Source organism: Oncorhynchus clarkii, chromosome 4, assembly GCF_045791955.1.
Source record: "Oncorhynchus clarkii lewisi isolate Uvic-CL-2024 chromosome 4, UVic_Ocla_1.0, whole genome shotgun sequence".
NCBI lineage: Eukaryota > Metazoa > Chordata > Actinopteri > Salmoniformes > Salmonidae > Oncorhynchus > Oncorhynchus clarkii.
Genome location: NC_092150.1, coordinates 41,275,071 through 41,295,838, shown reverse-complemented (window position 1 = coordinate 41,295,838; position 20,768 = coordinate 41,275,071).

The window sequence follows — 20,768 nt, the reverse complement described above, 5'->3', positions numbered from 1 at the left end:
GGACAGGTTTAAGAGCCCTATAGTCTGTGTTTGGGTGTGTGTGTGTTTGTGAGTGTTTGTGTGTTAGGGCATGGGGAACTGATTGGATAGTGTATTAATTTCAGTGGCTGTGGGCTCCATGTTTAATAACTGATAGGGCGAGGGAGGGCGGGGTATCGAACCAAGCGACGAGGGGACCATTGATTTAGTTGTCATTGTGTTTTCCAATCTCCTCTGAGTCTTCAGAACTCTGTAGCAACCTATTCGACCCCCCTTGGGCCTGCTCCCTCAGGACGACTAAAGTTGATATAGAATGTAAAGATCAGACGACCCCTGACCTTTATGGATTAGCAAATGTGAGCTGTCAGCAAATCTCCATTCCCAATGACTGAAACACTCTTCTTCTAATGAGGCCTGGCTAGGAGTGCTGCATGGAGGACACTCCAGATAGACACTACATACACACACACACACACACACACACACACACACACACGGGAGCACGCGCGCACAAATAAACACACATACATACACATGCACACAAACACAGGCTCACTATGCTGCTCTCTCAATCTCAATTCAATTCAGGGGGCTTTATTGGCATGGGAAACATGTTAACATTGCCAAAGCAAGTGAAGTAGACAACAACAATCTCTCTCTCTCGCTCTCTTTCTTTCTCTCTCTCTCTCAGCATGGTATTTAATGGGAATGGCCCTGGTACTGCCTGTCTGTGATTTTATGACCAGGACTTATAACATTTATCACTGGGCTGTCCCCGGGCCTGGGTGTTGGGGTTGGCACGTGGGTAGCTGCACAGTTATTATCACTTTATTATTCTGTCTGTCTAACTGTAATTACCCCTCTGCTGCCACTGCTGCTGGTACCATTGCTCCAACCCTGTGCACCTTCACACTCCAAAACCACCACAAACACACACCAAACTAGCCCCCTCATCGTCATGGTGGTGGTGGATGTGGTAGTAGGGAGAGCTAGAGGATCAGGACCTCATTAAAGGATGTGCTGATATGGGGAAAAAGTCGACCCCCTCTGGGTGGTAAACCTGGAAGTTGCTCTGAAAGATCCTGTCGCAATGGATGGAGTCTGTTATCTGATGCTGTACCCGTCCATCTAAAATAGGAGGCGCTACAACTACAGTGAAAGTGTGTTTTTGTCTTGACTCACACACTATTACTTTGAAGACACCCACCAGAAATGTTAAGGTTTTTAAGAGAATTCTATATTGTACCCCCAGTGAAAAACTAAGCATTGCAGCGAATGAATTAGTGAGTAGCAATAGCAAAGTGAAGAGAGGGAAGAACAGATTTAACAGCTTGAGAAACAGAGAGAGTTAGAAAAATGTATTAAAGCTTCACTCCACAATGATAAAATTGTTGAAAACACAAAATACAGATTATAAAAGCCACATTGTGGACCACTGCATACTAAACACGATGCTAATCTCTTAACCAAGATCCAAAGATAAAACATATTTTCAAACAAAAAGCCTTCAGATATGAAACCAAGTTTGAACTCTTTGACCTAAATGCCAAGCGTCACGCCTGGAGGAAACCGGGCACCATCCCTATGGTGAAGCTCGGTGGTGGCAGCATCACGCTGTGGATCTGGATCTCAGACGGGGGTGAAGGTTCACCTTCCAACAGGACAATGACCCTAAGCACACAGCCAAGACAACACAGGAGTGGCTTTGGGACAGGTCTCTGAATGTCCATTGAGTGGCCCAGCTAGAGCCCAGACTTGAACCCGATCGAACATCTCTGGAGAGAAAATAGCTTTGCAGAAACGCTCCCCATCCAACCTGACAGAGCTTGAGAGGATCTGCAGAGAAGAAGGAGGGGGGGTGGAGGGATCTCCCCAAATACAGGTATGCCAAGCTTGTAGCATCATACCCAAAAATACTTTAGGCTGTAATCACTGCCAAAGGTGCTTCAACAAAGTACTGAGTAAAGGGTCTGAATACTTACGTAACTTTCATCTTGTAGTTTTAGATTTTTTGGATTTTTGCAAAAATGTCTAAAAAACAGTTCTTGCTTTGTCAGTATGGAGTATTTTGTGTCGTTGATGTGGGGGGGGGGGGGGACAATTAAGAACAAGGCTGTAACGTAACAAAATGGAAGAAGTCAAGAGAAGTCAAGAGGTCTGAATACTTTCCAAATGCACTGTATCTTGATTAGATAAGTATTCAACCGCCTGAGTCAATACATGTTAGAATCCCCTTTGGCAGCTGTGAATCATTTTGGGTAAGTCTCTAAGAGCTTTGTACACAAAAATTCTTCAAGCTCTGTCAAGTTAGTTGCTGATCATTGCTACTCAGCCATTTTCAAGTCTCACCATAGATTTTTAAGCCGATTTATGTCAAAACTGCAACTAGAACACTCAAACCCATTCAATGTCATCTTGGTAAGCAACTCCAGTGTATATTTGGCCTTGTTTGTTAGGATATTGTCCTGCTAAAATGTGAATTTGACTCCCAGTGTCTGTTGGAAAGCACACTGAACAAGGCTTTCATCTAGGATTTTGCATGTGCTTAGCTCTATTACATTTATTTTTATCCCAAATAACTCCCTAGTATTTGCCAATGACAAGCATACCCATAACATGATGCAGCTACCATCATGCTTGAAAATATGAAGAGTGGTAGTCAGTGATGTGTTCTGTTGGATTTTCCCCAAACATAGCTTTTAGTTCTGAATGCAAAACGTTAATTTCTTTGCCACATTTTTTGCAGGGTTACTTTGCTGCCTTATTGCAAACAGGTTGTTGTGGAATGTTTTTATTCTGTGAAGGCTTCCTTCTTTTTACTCTGTCATTTAGGTTATTATTGTGCAGAAAATACATTGTTGTTGATCCATCCTCAGTTTTCTCCTGTTAGAGCCATTATACTCTGTAACTGTTTTAAAGTCTCCATTGGCCTCATGGTAATCCCTGAGCAGTTTCCTTCCTCTCCGGCAACTGAGTAGTGACTGGGTTTATTGATACACCATCTAAAGCATAATTGATAACTTCACTATGCTTAAACGGATATTCAGTGTCTGCTTTTTTTTCATTGCATATCCATGCAATTTATTATGTAACTTGTTCAGCAAATTTCTACTCCTGGACTTATTTAGGTTTTCCATAACAAAGGGGTTGAGTACTTATTGACACAATACATTTGAGCTTTTCATTTTGTATTAATTTGTTAAAAATTCCAAAAACAAAATTCCACTTTGACATTATGAGTGTGTACATCAGGGACACAACATCTCAATTGAATCCATTTTAAATTCAGGTTGTAACAGAACAAAATGTTGAAAAAGTCAAGGGGTGTGAATACTTTCTGAAGGCACTGTAACTGAATGCATGTGGCATTTTGGCAACTTTAAAAAAAACTTTATGGAGTTGTGCCTGTTGTTCACGTGTATCTGCCCTCTCATTGGCTAGACTGGTCCTACCTGAGCTCGCCGCTCCCGCCTGCCTTCCATTTTTGATTACATGTATTTCCATTGCTAGAACGGTCACTTGAATATCTTGTCAATATAATAGATCATCTTTGCGTTTACCTTCATGGGGAAACCAGCTGCTACTGGGTCTTGTTGTTACCAACAACTTTTGCACTTCCTACTCCTGACGTTTGCCATTCAAATTCAAACTTCTAAATTGGCACTGGGTTAACAAAGAAATTATTATTTGACCCCAGCCCTGCACTAACCCTGGGCAACATCATACAGCCAGAGCAGATATCAACAGTGTTGTCTGGGATGATATACATGATCCATGCATGCACCAATCATCAGGGCAGGAGAGAGTCAGAGGGATGTCAGTTTGAGTACACAATAATGTCCAGCTGATTTTACCAAAAGGAGAAAATGTATGTCCCCCTCAGCCCTTAGTTTGTTTAGTTACCTCACCAGTGAATGTCTAGAGGGCCAGTCTGCCAGGTCAGCTGGATCTCACGGTCATCAGCTCCACAGTACAATCAAAATAATAATGTCATCATCAATCCAATGTTCCAGATGCTCATCTTGGTCCAGGAATAGGGTTTTGCCTTCATCACATGATCTCCTCCTATTTAACTCTTCATCGAGTCATAATAGAAATGAGATAATGAATATGTCCATTCCCTTGGGATGCTCGTCTATACCTGTGCTTAGTGAATAATCCATTTCAATTTAGGAAATGACTACCTTCAAAGAAGAAAGAAGAACCTCCACATCAATTACCCAGTGTTAATCCCAGGTAGTCTGGTTTGCTATTACGCAGCATTCAATGAGCCCCCCATAGCCATGTTTTTCTCAATCTCATACAAGCATTTTTTGGAATAATGCTGTCGTTTTACAAAACCGAGTCCACAATACACAGAACTCTGTGGCCTTTTGCGAATCAGTAAGCATTTTCAAAATGCAGTTGCCTTCTCAAAACATAAATACATGAATCAAAACCACATATATTATACAGCCAAAATTGCAAATACATTCATCAAATAAACATGACTGCCTGAAAAAGGTTAACGCAACCATACTTACCTCTTGAGTCCAAGCAGACAAAACAGAAAGTTTGTCTCTTTAAAAAGAATGCCACTACATCAGTACATTTTCTTTGCAGTCACTAAATCATCATGATGATCAAAATTGGAAGTAGAACTATGCAAAGGTGCAGAATAATAGGAAATTATTCTCCTTTTATGCATATTTCACCAAACAATTTTGGATTATTCCAGTTTAAAAATACAGAAATAAATAAGCACATTGTGTGCAGGATTTATTAATCGGTACCATCACATTAGAAAAAGTTTAAGTTTAAACTTAAAAACAGCCAATTAAAATCATTGATATACTTGCACGTGACAAAAACGCTACATGTTAGCTTTTCCCATCAGATAACCTGGCAGCTCAATGCTACAGGTATGGGTAACTGCAGCCCAATATGGCGACCAGATTATGGGCGAGTCAGCGTGGCAAAAGGAGTCGGTGTATCGAAAGTGAATCAGCTAATTGGGCAGATTGGTTGCCACTTGAGCGTTTGGTGTGTCTGATTGGGCTGCACGTCGAGATAAATCGGCGACCACTGCACCAGTTTCGTATTGACATACCTGCCGAGTTGAAGTGCTTCCTACTGGGTATCATGATTATGTCGCTGGTGGTGGCTAATTTTATTCTCTCGCATATTTTATTTCAAGTAGGATAGCAACCTTCACAAGAAATAACTATACTGAACAAAAATATAAATGCACCATGTAAAGTGTTGGTTTTATGTTTCATGAGCTGAAATAAAAGATCCCTGAAATGTTAAATATGCACAAAAATCTTATTTCTCAAAAATGTTGTGCACAAATTGGTTTACATCCCTGTTAGTGAGCATTTCTCCTTTGCTGAGATAATCCATCCACCTGGCAGGTGTGGCATATCAAGAAGCTGATTAAACAGCATGATCATTACACAGGTGCACGTTGTGTTGGGGGCAAAAAAATGCCACTTTAAAATGTGCAGCTTTGTCACGCAACACAATGCCACAAAAATGTTCGCCACAGCTGTTACCAGAGAATATAATGTGATTTCTCTATCGTAAGCCACCTCTAACGTTGTTTTTTGAAAATTTGGCTGTACGTCCAACCGGCCTCAAAACTGCAAACCATGTGTAACCACGCCAGCCCAGGACCTCCAAATACAGCTTTTCACCTGCAGGGTCGTCTGAGACTAGCCACCCGGACAGCTGATGAAACTGTGGGTTTACACAACTGAAGAATTTCTGCACAAACTGTCAGAAACCATCTCAGGAACGCTCATCTGCGTGCTCGTTGTCCTCACAGTGGTCTTGACATGACTGCAGTTCGGCTTTGTAATTGACTTCAGTGTGCAAATGCTCACCCTCGATGGCTACCGGCACACTGGAAAAGTGTGCTCTTCATGGTGAATCCCGGTTTCAATCTGTTTTGGGCAGATGGCAGATGTGTATGGTGTTGTGTGGGGGAGGGGTTAGCTGATGTCAACGTTGTGAGCAAAGTGCCTCATGTTGGTGAAGTAATGGTATTGGCAGGCAAAATCTACTGCATACTCACCAGACACGTCATCCATTGAGCATGTTTGGGATGCTCTGGATCGACATGTACGACAGCGTGTTCCAGTTCCCGCCAATATCCAGAAACTTTATAAAGCCATTGAAGAGGAGTGGGACAACATTCCACAGGCCACAATCAACAGTCTGATCAACTCTATGCAAAGAAATGTGTGATGCGCTGCATTAGGAAAATGGTGGTCACCCCAGATACTGACGGGTTTTTCTGATCCATGGCCCTACCTTTTTATTAAGGTACACTATACAGGCAAACGTATGTGGACACCCCTTCAAATTAGTGGATTTGGCTATTTGATCCACACCTGTTGCTGACAGGTGTATAAAATTGAGCACAAAGCCAACGCAATCTCAATAGACAAACATTGGCAGTAGAATAGCCTTACTGAAGAGCTCAGTGACTTTCAACGTGGCACTGTCATATGATGCCGACTTTCCAACAAGTCAGTTCCTCAACGGCTCAGCTGTAAAGGGGTAGGCCGCTGGGGACCGCCGAGTGCTGAAGAGGGTAGCGTGTAAAAATCATCTGTCCTGGGTTGCAACACTCACTACCAAGTTTCAAACTGCCTCTGGAAGCAACGTCAGCACAATAACTGTTCTTTGGGAGCTTCATGAAATGGGTTTGCATAGCCGAGCAGCCGCATACAAGCCTAAGATCACCATGCGCAATGCCAAGCATCAGTTGGAGGGGTGTAAAGCTCACCACCACGAACTGTAACTGTAAAATCTTTGAAATTGTTGCATGTTGCGTTTATATTTTTGTTCAGTGTAATATTAATAACCATCAAGATGTACATACAGTCTCTACTCAATGAGGTGGGGGTGAAAGGCAACAACACAGGAACATAGGGCTCTTCGCTCCTGCTTGACAAGCACTACTGTCCAGGAATGGTGTGGGATGTAGCTACAGTGCATTCGAAAAGTATCAGACCCTTTGATTTTTTCCCACATTTTATTGCGTTACAGCCTTGATTTGATTAAATTGTTTTTGATTAAATTGTTTTTTTCCTCATCAATCTACACACAATACCCCATTATGACAAAGCAAAAACAGTATTTTAGACATTTTTGCAAATATATTATAAATAAACAACTGAAATATTTCATTAACATAAGTATTCAGACTCTTTACTCAGTACTTTGTTGAAGCACCTTTAGCAGTGATTGAGTGTTCTTGGGTATGATGCTACAAGCTTAGCACACCGGTATTTGGGGAGTTTCTCCCATTCTTCTCTGCAGATCCTCTCAAGCTCTGTCAGGTTGGATGGGGAGCGTTGCTGCACAGCTATTTTAGGTCTCTCCAGAGATGTTAGATCAGGTTCAATTCCGGGCTCTGGCTTGGCCACTCAAGGATATTCAGAGACTTGTCCCGAAGCCACCCCTGCATTGTTTTGCCTGTGTGCTTAGTTGTCCTGTTGGAAGGTAAACCTTCACCCCAGTCTGAGGTCCTGAGCGCTATGGAGCAGGGTTTCATCAATAATCTCTTTGTACTGTTTATCTGTCCCTCGAGCCTGACTAGTCTCCCAGTCTCTGCCACTGAAAAACATCCCCACAGCATGATGCTGCCACCACCATGCTTCACCGTAGGGATGGTGCCAGGTTTCCTCCAGCATGACGATTGGCATTCAGGCCAAAGAGTTCAAACTTGTTTTCATCAGACCAGAGAATCTTGTTTGTCATGGTCTGAGAGTCCTTTAGATGCCTTTTGGCAAACTCCAAGCGGGCTGTCATGTGCCTTTTACTGAGTAATGGCTTCCGTCTGCCCACTCTACCATAAAGGCCTGATTGGTGGAGTGCTGCAGAGATTGTTGTCCATCTGGAAGTTTCTCCCATCTCTACAGAGGAACACTGGAGCTCTGTGAGAGTGACCATTGGGTTCTTGGTCACCTCCCTGACCAAGGCACTTCTCTCCCGATTGCTCAGTTTGGCCGGGTGGCCAGCTCTTGGAAGAGTTTTGGGGTTCCATTTAAGAATGATGGCGGTCACTGTGTTTTTGGGGACCTTCAATGCTGCAGAAATGTTTTGCTACTCTTGACACAATCCTGTCTCGACACAATCCTGTCTCGGAGCTCTATGGACAATTCCTTCGACCTCATGGCTTGGGCTTTGCTCTGACATGCACTGTCAACTGTGGGACCATATATAGACAGGTGTGTGCCTTTTCAATTAATGTCTAATCAATTGAATTTACCACAGGTGGACTCCAATCAAGTTGTAGAAACATCTCAAGGATGATCAATGGAAACAGGATGCACCTGTCCTCAATCTCAAGTCTCATAGCAAAGGGTCTGAATACTTATGGGTATTTCTGTTCTTTATTTTTTTTATACATTTACAGAAATAACTAAAAAAACTGTCTTTGCTTTGTCATTATGGGGTATTGGGTGTAGATTGATGAGGACAGACATTTTCCATAAACAAAATGTGGAAAAAGTCAAGGGGAAGGAATACTTTCTGAAGGCACTGTATCTAGTAGCCAATATCAGGGTGACAGTCACAGTAAGCACACACATACAAAGCATGAACAACAGTGCACGCATTGTCAATACTTTTAATCAAAAACAAACAATAGTCAGTATTCATAACTGAAAAAGTATTTTTTTGTGTAAAACTAACATGAAATATGTCTCAGACTCATCCTCTTGCTTATAAACAGAAGTCCAGCCTCCCGAGTGGTGCATGGGTCTAAGGCACTGCATCGCAGTGCTTGATGCATCACTACAGACCCAGGTTCAATCCCAGGCTGTGTCGCAACTAGCTGTGACGGGGAGTCCCATAGGGAGGCACACAATTGGCCCAGCGTCGTCCGGGTTAGGGGAGGGTTTAGCTGGGGAGGTTTTACTTGGCTCATTGTGCTTTAGTGACTCCTTGTGTCTGGCCGGGCACCTACCTGCAGGCTGACATCGCTCGCCAGTTGAACAGCGTTTCCTACGACACATTGGTGCAGCTGGATTCCGGGTTAAGCAGGCGAGTGTTAAGGAGCATGGTTTGGCGGGTCATGTTTCGGAGGACGCATGACTCAACCTTCGCCTCTCCCGAGCGTGTTGGGGAGTTGCAGTGATGAGACAAGGTCGTAATTCGATCACAATTAGATCCATGAAATTGGGGAGAAAAAATACAAAAATAAATATAAAAAATAAACAGAAGTCCAAACTCCAGTGTACGGTAGTTGCCTGGGAAGAAATGGAAGAAAAACAACACTGCTCAATCAAAACCGTTTAACCTATAGCAGCACACTTTTGACACACCCACTCCTTTCCACATGCCCCCTACTTTTTTTTCCGTCACACCCACTCGACCATACTCCGGTCGCCTATGTTAACCTGGCCAGCTGGACATGATTATTTCCAGTAACAAATTCCTCATCAGCCATTTACAAATGCTGACTTTGACTAATAGCTCAGTGTTGAGAACCTGACTTTGGTCGTTTTTGCTGTTTGCAGCTAGTTCGAATCCCAGGGAAGGTTCTTTTGAGATGTCGAAGTCAATTTATTGTGATCGTGTGTTGTGAAAGGAAGTGCAACCAAAACCTTGCAAATGAAGATTATAAATATAGTTGATAAGCAGCTGCATGGAGTACCTCTTGCAGACCGACACATACTGCAGGCTATTGCCACAGGGGTGTAAAATTAGTGCTGCCGGAGAGCCCCGAAGCGACGCTCCGCCACCTCTCAGAATGTTGCTTGTCGAATGAACTTTAAACCAAAGCTGGAACCATGTCTCCCAAGATCACTTAAAGGGATAGCTCACCCATATTACAACATTTCACATTGGTTTCCTATACCTTGTAAGCAGTCTATGGACAAGATATGACAGAAATCCACACTTCGGTTTAATTTACCTGGCACTGTTTCCACATGCTAATGTTTTTAGCATCCGCGGCACAAATCTCATTCAAGACATTTGCGGCAAGTTCGAATCCCAGGTGAGATATTGGTTTTTCCTTTGAAATGTAGAATTACATTTATTGGATCTCCATTAGCCGACGCCAATGGCAACAGCTACACATAACCAAAAAGACATTACAGACAAAATATTTTACAATTTACGTACATTTAAAACATGAACATGTAGTGTGCAGCTACACATACATGTCAGTACATAGACACAACAAGTACAGTGGGGCAAAAAAGTATTTAGTCAGCCACCAATTGTGCAAGTTCTCCCACTTAAAAAGATGAGAGAGGCCTGTAATTTTCATCATAGGTACACTTCAACTATGATAGACAAAATGAGAACAAAAATTCAGAAAATCACATTGTAGGATTTTTTATGAATTTATTTGCAAATTATGGTGGAAAATAAGTATATGGTCACCAACAAACAAGCAAGATTTCTGGCTCTCACAGACCTGTAACTTCTTCTTTAAGAGGCTCCTCTGTCCTCCACTCGTTACCTGTATTAATGGCACCTGTTTGAACTTGTTATCAGTATAAAAGACACCTGTCCACAACCTCAAACAGTCACACTCCAAACTCCACTATGGCCAAGACCAAAGAGCTGTCAAAGGACACCAGAAACTAAATTGTAGACCTGCACCAGGCTGGGAAGACTGAATCTGCAATAGGTAAGCAGCTTGGTTTGAAGAAATCAACTGTGGGAGCAATTATTAGGAAATGGAAGACATAAAAGACCACTGATAATCTCCCTCGATCTGGGGCTCCACGCAAGATCTCACCCCGTGGGGTCAAAATGATCACAAGAACGGTGAGCAAAAATCCCAGAACCACACGGGGGGACCTAGTGAATGACCTGCAGAGAGCTGGGACCAAAGTAACAAAGCCTACCATCAGTAACACACTACGCCGCCAGGGACTCAAATCCTGTAGTGCCAGTCGTGTCCCCTGCTTAAGCCAGTACATGTCCAGGCCCGTCTGAAGTTTGCTAGAGAGCATTTGGATGATCCAGAAGAAGATTGGGAGAATGTCATATGGTCAAATGAAACCAAAATATAACTTTTTGGTAAAAACTTAACTCGTTGTGTTTGGAGGACAAAGAATGCTGAGTTGCATCCAAAGAACACCATACCTACTGTGAAGCATGGGGGTGGAAACATCATGCTTTGGGGCTGTTTTTCTGCAAAGGGACCAGGACGACTGATCCGTGTAAAGGAAAGAATGAATGGGGCCATGTATCGTGAGATTTTGAGTGAAAACCTCCTACCATCAGCAAGGGCATTGAAGATAAAACGTGGCTGGGTCTTTCAGCATGCCAATGATCCCAAACACACCGCCCGGGCAACGAAGGAGTGGCTTCGTAAGAAGCATTTCAAGGTCCTGGAGTGGCCTAGTCAGTCTCCAGATCTCAACCACATAGAAAATCTTTGGAGGGAGTTGAAAGTCTGTGTTGCCCAGCAACAGCCCCAAAACATCACTGCTCTAGAGGAGATCTGGATGGAGGAATGGGCCAAAATACCAGCAACAGTGTGTGAAAACCTTGTGAAGACTTACAGAAAACGTTTGACCTCTGTCATTGCCAACAAAGGGTATATAACAAAGTATTGAGATAAACTTTTGTTATTGACCAAATACTTATTTTCCACCATAATTTGCAAATAAATTCATAAAAAATCCTACAATGTGATTTTCTGGATTTTTTAAAATCATTTTGTCTGTCATAGTGGAAGTGTACCTATGATGAAAATTACAGGCCTCTCTCATCTTTTTAAGTGGGAGAACTTGCACAATTGGTGGTTGACTAAATACTTTTTTGCCCTACTGTAGATCATGTGGGAGAGGCGTCGTGCGGTAAGGTGTTGCTCTATTAGTTCACTTGCACTGTATGAGTTGGAAGGGAGTTCCATGCAATCATGGATCTGTATAATATTGTATATTTCCTTGACCGGTGAAAAGAATGCCCCTGGTGGCATGCCTGGTGGGGTAAGTGTTTGGGGCAGTGCTGTGTGTAAGTTGATTATGCAAACAATTTGACATTTCCAGCACGTTAATGTTTCTTATAAAAAAAAAGAAGTGACGCTGTCAGGCTTTCCTCAACTCTTAGCCAAAAGAGACTGGCATGCATATTATTGATATTAACCCTCTGATTACAATGAAGAGCAGCTGCAGCTTGACTTGATCACGGACAGACCTCTCCCCACCTTTACAACTACTGCATCTATATGTCTATATGTTGAATCCATGGTAACACCAGTCTAAGATAACACCAAGTAATTTAGTCTCCTCAACAGCCACACAATACATTACCAGATTCAGCTGAGGTCTAGAATTCAGGGAATTATTTGTGCCGAATACAATGCAGCCTGTTTGTTGCTGTTTCCATCTGTCCTGCGACCTGCCCTGCACAATAGCAGGTCTATTTTGCATCAGAGAAGTCATTCATTGTTCCCTCGATGGAATCAGATTTGAAAGCAGATTGATGTTTATTGAGATGAGTCTTGTCCTTGAGTCAGAACTGAGTCATTTCCACTAGATGGGCCAGCTGCAAAGTATAAATGTGACCTTATTCAGGAAACTAGGCATATGTCGCAAGTCATGACTTCACAGGAGAGCCTTTGAATGTAAAAAATATTTTTTTATCAAAATGCGTTTTTTTCCCAGACATTTGATCAAATGTGATAATATTTGATAAAATAGCCTGTCACATAATTTAATCAGTCAGAGACATGACATCAGGGAGTTTTGCGAAGAAGAGGCTATGGACATAACATGCCCTTCACCAAAGTCAAGGGCAGGACAGAAACAGGCTCTCCGAATATAGATTCCCTTGTTCATGTGTGGTTTGGACAGACCAGTCATCAGCACTATCTGCATTGCCTCTATTCACATGACTCTCTCCTAACACACACTCCATACGTTGCTGCTACAACAAAAAAATATCCTGCTGCTCAGCCACTTTACCCCTGGTTGTATGCATATAACTATGCATATAACTATATAACTATCTCAACTATCACTGATATCGTTATTGATATTGTTCTTGTACATACTGTATATGTTATTTATATTGACACTATCTATTTCTGATATTGCTACTATGCAAGTAACCATTTGGCTGTACCGTTTACACCTTCTGCAGAGACCATCCACTTAGCAATACTTATTGATATATAAAATGAATATTGATATGTCTGGCCGTAACATGATTTTGTGACATACCACAACAATATCATGTGACCGTATCAAGTGTCCACCACATAAATATATGGTGCATGCATCTGTTTATGTACTGTACATGTGCACCTCGCTCAGGTTTCAACCCAGGTTGCATGGTCTTATGGAATACTATGTGATAAGTGCATGTGTAACAGTTTATAAAACATGCTAATGTACTGGTGTGAAGGCATTTGGGCAGTGGTGTAAAGTACTTAAGTAAAAATACTTTTAAGTATTACTTAAGTCATTTTTTGTGGTATTTGTACATTACTATTTATATTTTTGCCAACTTTTACATCACTACATTCGTAAAGAAAATAATGTACTCCATACATTTTCCTTGACACCCAAAAGTACTCGTTACATTTTGACATGAAAATTGTCCAATCACACACTTATCAAGAGAACATCCCTGGTCATCCCTACTGCCTCTGATCTGGCAGACTCACTAAACACAAATGCATTGTTTGTAAATTCTGTCTGAGTGTTGGAGTGTCCCCCTGGCTATCCATCAATTTAAAAAATAAATACAAAAATACAATTGTGCCATCTGGTTTAATGTAAGGAATTTGAAATTATTCATACTTTGACTCAAGTATGACAATTGAATACTTGTCCTGCTCTGTGTTCTCTATTTTGGTTAGGCCAGGGTGTGACTAGGGTGTGCATTCTATGTTCTTCTATTTCTTTGTTTTTGGCCGGGTATGGTTCTCAATCAGGGACAGCTGTCTATCGTTGTCTCTGATTGGGAACCATACTTAGGTAGCTTTTGCCCACATGGGTTTGGTGGGTAGTTGTTTTCTGTATTGTTAGTTTCCTTACAGAACTGTTCGTTTTCCTCTTTGTTATTTTTTTGTTCTAGTGTTCTGATTTTAATAAAATATCATGAACACGTCTCACGCTCCACCTTGGTCCAGTCATTCACAGGAAGAGGATCGTAGTACTTTTTCCACCACTGGATGTGGCTGGGGTTTGTAGCATTTCTTTCACATGTGTCTGACACGCCAGGTGGATTAACTTCTTATGGTATAGGGGACGCTTGCGTCCCACTTGGCCAAAAGCCAGGGAAAATCAAAGTTTCATTAAATCACACATGTAAGATACTAAATTAAAGCTACACTCGTTGTGAATCCAGCCAACATGTCAGATTTTAAAAAGGCTTTTCGGCAAAAGCATAAGAAGCTATTATCTGATGATAGCACAACAGTAAACAAAGATAGTAGCATATTTCAACCCTGCAGGCGCTCCACAAAATACAGAAATAAAATATAGAACATGCCTTACCTTTGACGAGCTTCTTTTGTTGGCACTCCAATAAGTCCCATAAACATCACAATTGGTCCTTTTGTTCGATAAATTCCGTCCATATATATCCAAAATGTCCATTTATTTGGCGCGTTTGATCCAGAAAAAAACAGCTTCCAATTTGCGCAACGTCACTACAAAATATCATAAAGTTGCATGTAAACTTTGCCAAAACATTTCAAACTACTTTTGTAATACAACTTTAGGTATTTTTAAACGTTAAAAATCGATCAAATTGAAGACGGGTCTATCTGTGTTCAATACAGGAAGACAACAAACCCTCGCTACTTTCCAAGTCTTGCGCAACTCTCAACAGTGCTACCCAGTTCCTAGATGGCTGTACTTCTTCATTGCACAAAGGAATAACCTCAACCAAATTCCAAAGACTGGTGACATACAGTGGAAGCGGTAGGAACTGAAAACAATTGCCTAAGAAATATTGTTTCCCAATGAGAACTTGCTGAACAGACAGAGACCTAAAACAAATACAATTCTGAACTGTTAGCCCTCTGGGTTTTGCCTGCTACATAAGTTCTGTTATACTCAGACATGATTCTGTCACGATCGTCGTATGGAGGAGACCAAGGCGCAGCGTATTGTAAATACATGATACTTTTAATAAATATAGACATTAAACAAACTATACAAAATAACAAAACGAACGTGACGCTATGATACAAAAGTGCAAACACAGGCAACTAGACATAGACATAGACAATAACCCACAAAATACCCCGGCCGCACACCTAAACCTATATGGGAGGGTGTGGGTGGGCATGACTCCGAGGTGGCGGTTCTGGCTCAGGACGTGGACCCTGCTCCACTTCACCCTTAATGTCTCTGGAGCGGCAACCCTCACCGCCGACCACAGACTAGAGGACGCCACTGGACTGATGGCGGATCCGGACTGGAGGGAGACTCTGGCGGATCCGGACTGGTAGGGAGACTCTGGCGGATCCGGACTGGTAGGGAGACTCTACGTTCGATTTCATTTCTAAAGACAAAGGAATTGTCCAGTTGAAACATTATTGAAGATTTATGATAAAAACATCCTAAAGATTGATTATATACATCGTTTGACATGTTTCTACGATATATAATGGAACTTTTTTGACTTTTCGTCTGGACTTAGTACCCGCGCCTTGTGCATTTGGATTACTGGACTAAACGCGTGAACAAAAAGGAGGTATTTGGACATAAAGATGAACTTAATTGAACAAAACAAACATTTATTGTCTAACATGGAGACCTCGGAGTGCAATCAGATGAAGATCATCAAAGGTAAGTGATTCATTTTAACGCTATTTCTGACTTTTGTGACACCTCTCTTTGGTTGGAAAATGGCTGTATGGTTTTCTGTGGCTAAGCGCTGACCTAACATAATCGCAAAGTGTGCTTTCGCCGTAAAGCCTTTTTGAAATCTGAAACAGCGGTTGCATTAACCTTTTATAACTAGGGGGCAGTATTTTCATTTTTGGATAAAAAACGTTCCCGCTTTAAACAAGATATTTTGTCACGACAAGATGCTCGACTATGCATATAATTGACAGATTTGGATAGAAAACACTCTGACGTTTCCAAAACTGCAAAGATATTGTCTGTGAGTGCAACAGAACTGATGCTACAAGCGAAACCCAGATAAAAATCCAATCAGGAAGTGCCGCATTTTTTGAAACCGCCTCATGCCAATGACTCCTTATATGGCTGTGAATGAGCTACGAATGAGCTTACGTTTTCTACGTATTCCCCAAGGTGTCTACAGTATTGTGACGTCTTTTTACGCATTTATGTTGAAGAATAGCCGTAAGGGACCACATTTAGCAAGTGGTCACATGGTGGCTCCCGCAGAAAATCTTGCGTAAAGTACACAAGTAGCCATTTTTCCAATCGCTTCTTATGAGAAACCAATTGCCCCAATCGCCTAACAAAAATAATATTTTGGGAAAAAAGGAACATTTGCTATCTAACTGGGAGTCTCCTGAGTGAAAACATCCGAAGTTCTTCAAAGGTAAATGATTTAATTTGATTGCTTTTCTTATTTTCGTGAAAATGTTGCCTGATGCTAGCAGAGCCTAGCCATAGCATTATGCCATGATAAACTTGCACAAATGCTTGTCTAGCGTTGGCTGTAAAGCATATTTTAAAAATCTGAGATGACAGTGTGATTAACAAAAGGCTAAGCTGTGTCTCAATATTTTTATAGAAACTTGAAAACGGGAAAAACACCTGGTAGGACTTGACGGGACAGGAGTTAGTGTCCTTGCTTGTTTTTAAGACTCTGATCGACAACACTGTTTGTGATAACTGCAGTTGTTTCTAATCTTCAATTGTATCTGTAACTTGTGACACTTTGTCTTTTGTGTGTATTTTCTATTTTTCTGTAATATTTTACGGACATGCTGCTATTTCCCTGTTTTACCTTCTTGCCAGGTCGCCCTCGCAAAATAGGTTTTCAACCTCAATGGGTTTTAAACAAAAATAAAAACAGACGAACTGGCAACAGACAAGCAGAAAACGCAGGTATAAATACACAGGAGATAACGGGGACAAATGGGAGACACCTGGTTGGGGGTAGAGACAGGACAGGTGAAACAGATCAGGGTGTGACAGAATCTGTATGTATTTTTTTTTAAATCAATGTCTATTAGACAGGTGTGAATTTGGCAAGATGGTTATATCTTATTCATCAACCACATTGATTTAAGCATGCTCAACTCTATACACTATTGGTGTCATGTCGAGATACAGAAATTCAAATACCTGCAAATTATCCCTAAAGCCAAAACTCAGTATGAGCTTCAAGCTGTAACATTGATCTGCTGGTCACCATTTATTCCCCATAATCAACTGGGTGGTTCGAGCCCTGAATGCTGATTGGCTGACATCTGGTGTATATCAGACTGTATACCATGGGTATGACCAAATATTTAACTGCTCTAATTACGTTGGTAACCAGTTTATAATAGCAATAAAGCCCCTCGGGGGGTTTGTGGTATATGGCCAATATACCACAGCTAAGGGCTGTTTCCAGGCACTCCTCGTTACGCGGGGCCATGGTATATTGGCCGTATACCACAAACCCCCGAGGTGCTTTATTGCTATTATAAACTGGTTATACCCTGATGAAGACAGCTTGGCTGTCGAAACGCTGGTAATTACATTTTTGCATCTGAGCTCCTAGTGTGCGGCTCTCTTTTATTTTCAAGTTTTCTACTCCGCTAGCCAGCACCTCGCCTAAATAGGTGTGCGTTTCTTTTCCTTCTATAATGGCCGTATGCCACACCTCCTCGGGCCTTATTGTTTAATTGACCCGCAAGACAACACAGAGGCAACAGGTTTGAATAAAATATTTTCTTTATTCTGCGAGAGAAATGAATATAGTGAAGTTCCATTGATAACGTACAAGAGTTGAGTTCGAAACAAATGGAGATTTTACAACATACACAAACCATTGCAACAGATACGAGAAAGTGAAGTAGTGTACCGTGGCGTTATTAAAACAACTTTAAACTGATGAAGGGAATACCTATAGAAGCTCAGAAGCACGGTGTGTATGTCGACGTTGTAATACTGAGAAAGAAGTCTCTGTTTGATTGGTCTGGAGAGTCGAGCACCACTCATAGCCGGCTGTACAAGGTAAAGTCACCACCATCACAATCCACATGCAACAACACCACAAGGTCGCTCCAGAAACACACAATTATATACCAGAACGTCTATGTGAGTAGGTACTTACTTAGCAGTAATTGTCAGAATAAAGTAAGCAGACAGAAAAATAAAAGGAGATCAATGTCATATTGCTTGTGTGTTTGTCTAAGAAGTAGCCTACATAGCAAAAACTGCTGGTGTTTCAAAAGAATTCTGCGAACATTCTGTGAAATAAGAATAACTGTTTGATTATGTGAGTTTCAAGTTGTGTAACTGTAAGCAACCCAGTAAATGCTTTACATTCAAAGCATATTATATTGTCGGTCTCAAACATTGACAGATATTGTGATATGGAGAAACGTGTTGCTTTCAACATGCCAAACAGACCACAATGAACACACGTTTTCTATTGCTGTGACGTTCATCTTTCTCAGTATTACATCCGTATAACGCTATAAACGGACAATAATAGGACTGTAACTTGGTTCAGCTGGAAGCAGTGACTTGTTTAGTTAGCTGGATTCAAATCAGATCGGAATACACCATGAACAGTCAAAGAACTGTTTTTCTTTAAAACATCTCTTTTTTTTCTTCTTTTTTTTTTTTAAAACACAAAAACAACAGTCACGAGTACCAAAGATGCATGCTGGATCTGTACGTATGTCAAAAGAGGGATAGGGACAGTGTGATACACACATTTTTTTCTAACAAACAATTGTTTTTCTCTTTTTCTTTCTAAATCTTTTTTCTTTTTTTTTTGAATAAGAAGCTGTACTCCTTGAAGCTGTGCTGGGTATTGTGATCAGATAGCAGTGGTAAGAACACACACGACTCCTGGTGAGAATCACAACATATTCAAACCCCCACTGGCTGCATGCTGCAAATGAAACTCTGCAGAACTGCTTGAGGGGCAAGAAGAAGAAGAACAACAGACATTATAGCTATATAACAGTCTTGTGGTGCTATAGGAAACCTACTCCTGCATTGTCCTGTACCTGTACTCCAACGTAAGAGTTTTGTTTTCACACAGAAAACTATTAAAACAGTCAAAAAGTAAACTTGGGGAATAAGATATTTTGGTTCGTCCTAACCTCTTCGAAATGTCTTGGTAGTATGTGCAGCACATCTTGTCCCAAGTCATATCCCACTGACAGTGGTTCTTCAGAAACACAAAGGTGCTGTTCTTTAATAAACACTAAATCTCAGACAGAACATCTCTCTCACCCATTACTCCTCTGTCCCTGACCTCTGACCCTTGACAGAAAAGGAAAGGGATATTGCATGCATTCTGGAGTGAAATAACTTAAGGAAAACTTACTTTCTGTCCCGCAGAAGAACGACAATCACTTCTTCTCTTTTTAAGACAAACCACTAGACACAAGGGGAAATTAAAGTGTATTTGTCTTATTCACTTCCTTTCAAAGCTGAGAGGGAGAGAGAGCAACCGTACGTCCGACTGGATCAACGGGTGCAAATATATGACTGTGTTGTGAGAAAACAAGGAGACAGACACAGGGAGTGTTTTTGGTGAAGTAAGAGGTCTTTCACGAACTTAACAAAACTAAACTAAAAGAGGAATCACACCAACGGCACACATATTGTAGATCAATAAAGCCACTCACATCATGGGTGCAGAGACTTGCTAAATCATTCAAATTAAACCCTGGCATAGGAATAAATCTGCCTTCTATCTCTCATCACTTTCAGAGCGGTGAAAGCTATCAGTCTAATTTGAATAGACAAAAGACTGAGAGGTGTGGCAAACTATCCTCCTTAACCACACTGCTTGGTAAGGACATCCAAATGTTCTTTGGTATAGATCGAATACCTCAAATATCACCAAGGAACACCTATCCCCAATAATGCATTACTATTATACTTCATCATAATGACTTTTATTGCTAATTAGCAACATCATTATCACTAACAGGGGATTCTAGCTGTATGGGACATTTATTTGACCTTTATTTAACTAGGCAAGTCAGTTAAGAACAAATTCTTATTTTCAATGACAGTCTAGGAACAGTGGGTTAACTGCCTGTTCAGGGGCAGAACGACAGATTTGTACCTTGTCAGCTCGGGGGTTTGAACTTGCAACCTTCCGGTTACTAGTCCAACACTCTAACCACTAGGCTACCCATATTCACTCACTCTGATTACCTCAAGCTACGGTACCATACTAACTTCTGAGTTCTTCTGGAAACAAGGCAATGGAAATAACATGTAACATGGAAACAAACATCCCTTTCAAACTATCAACATCTAAAGGCTAAAAATAAAGTCAACTGAAATCTTTGGTCTCAATGCCAGGGGGGAAGAGTAGAGGAACAACTAAATCACGAACAAAAATAGTATGTGTTCTTTCAGCATCATAGATTAGTAAAGGAAATGCTTTGTCTCACAGTGGAGAATAACAACTGAAGATGAGACAGAGTCACACCGTGTCTGCGTCTGAAATGGCACACGATTCCCAAGCACTACATAGGAAGTACGGCGCCATTTCGGATGCACCCTGTCTTCTCTGAAGAGTGATGTTTGCGATATCAGACAAGCCCCCCCATCAACAAACGTAATCTTAGTATATTTCTGAGACATCTTTCCCTCCTTGCAAAGAAGCTTACTTGTATTTCTGTTTCTGTGACATAAACATGTTAT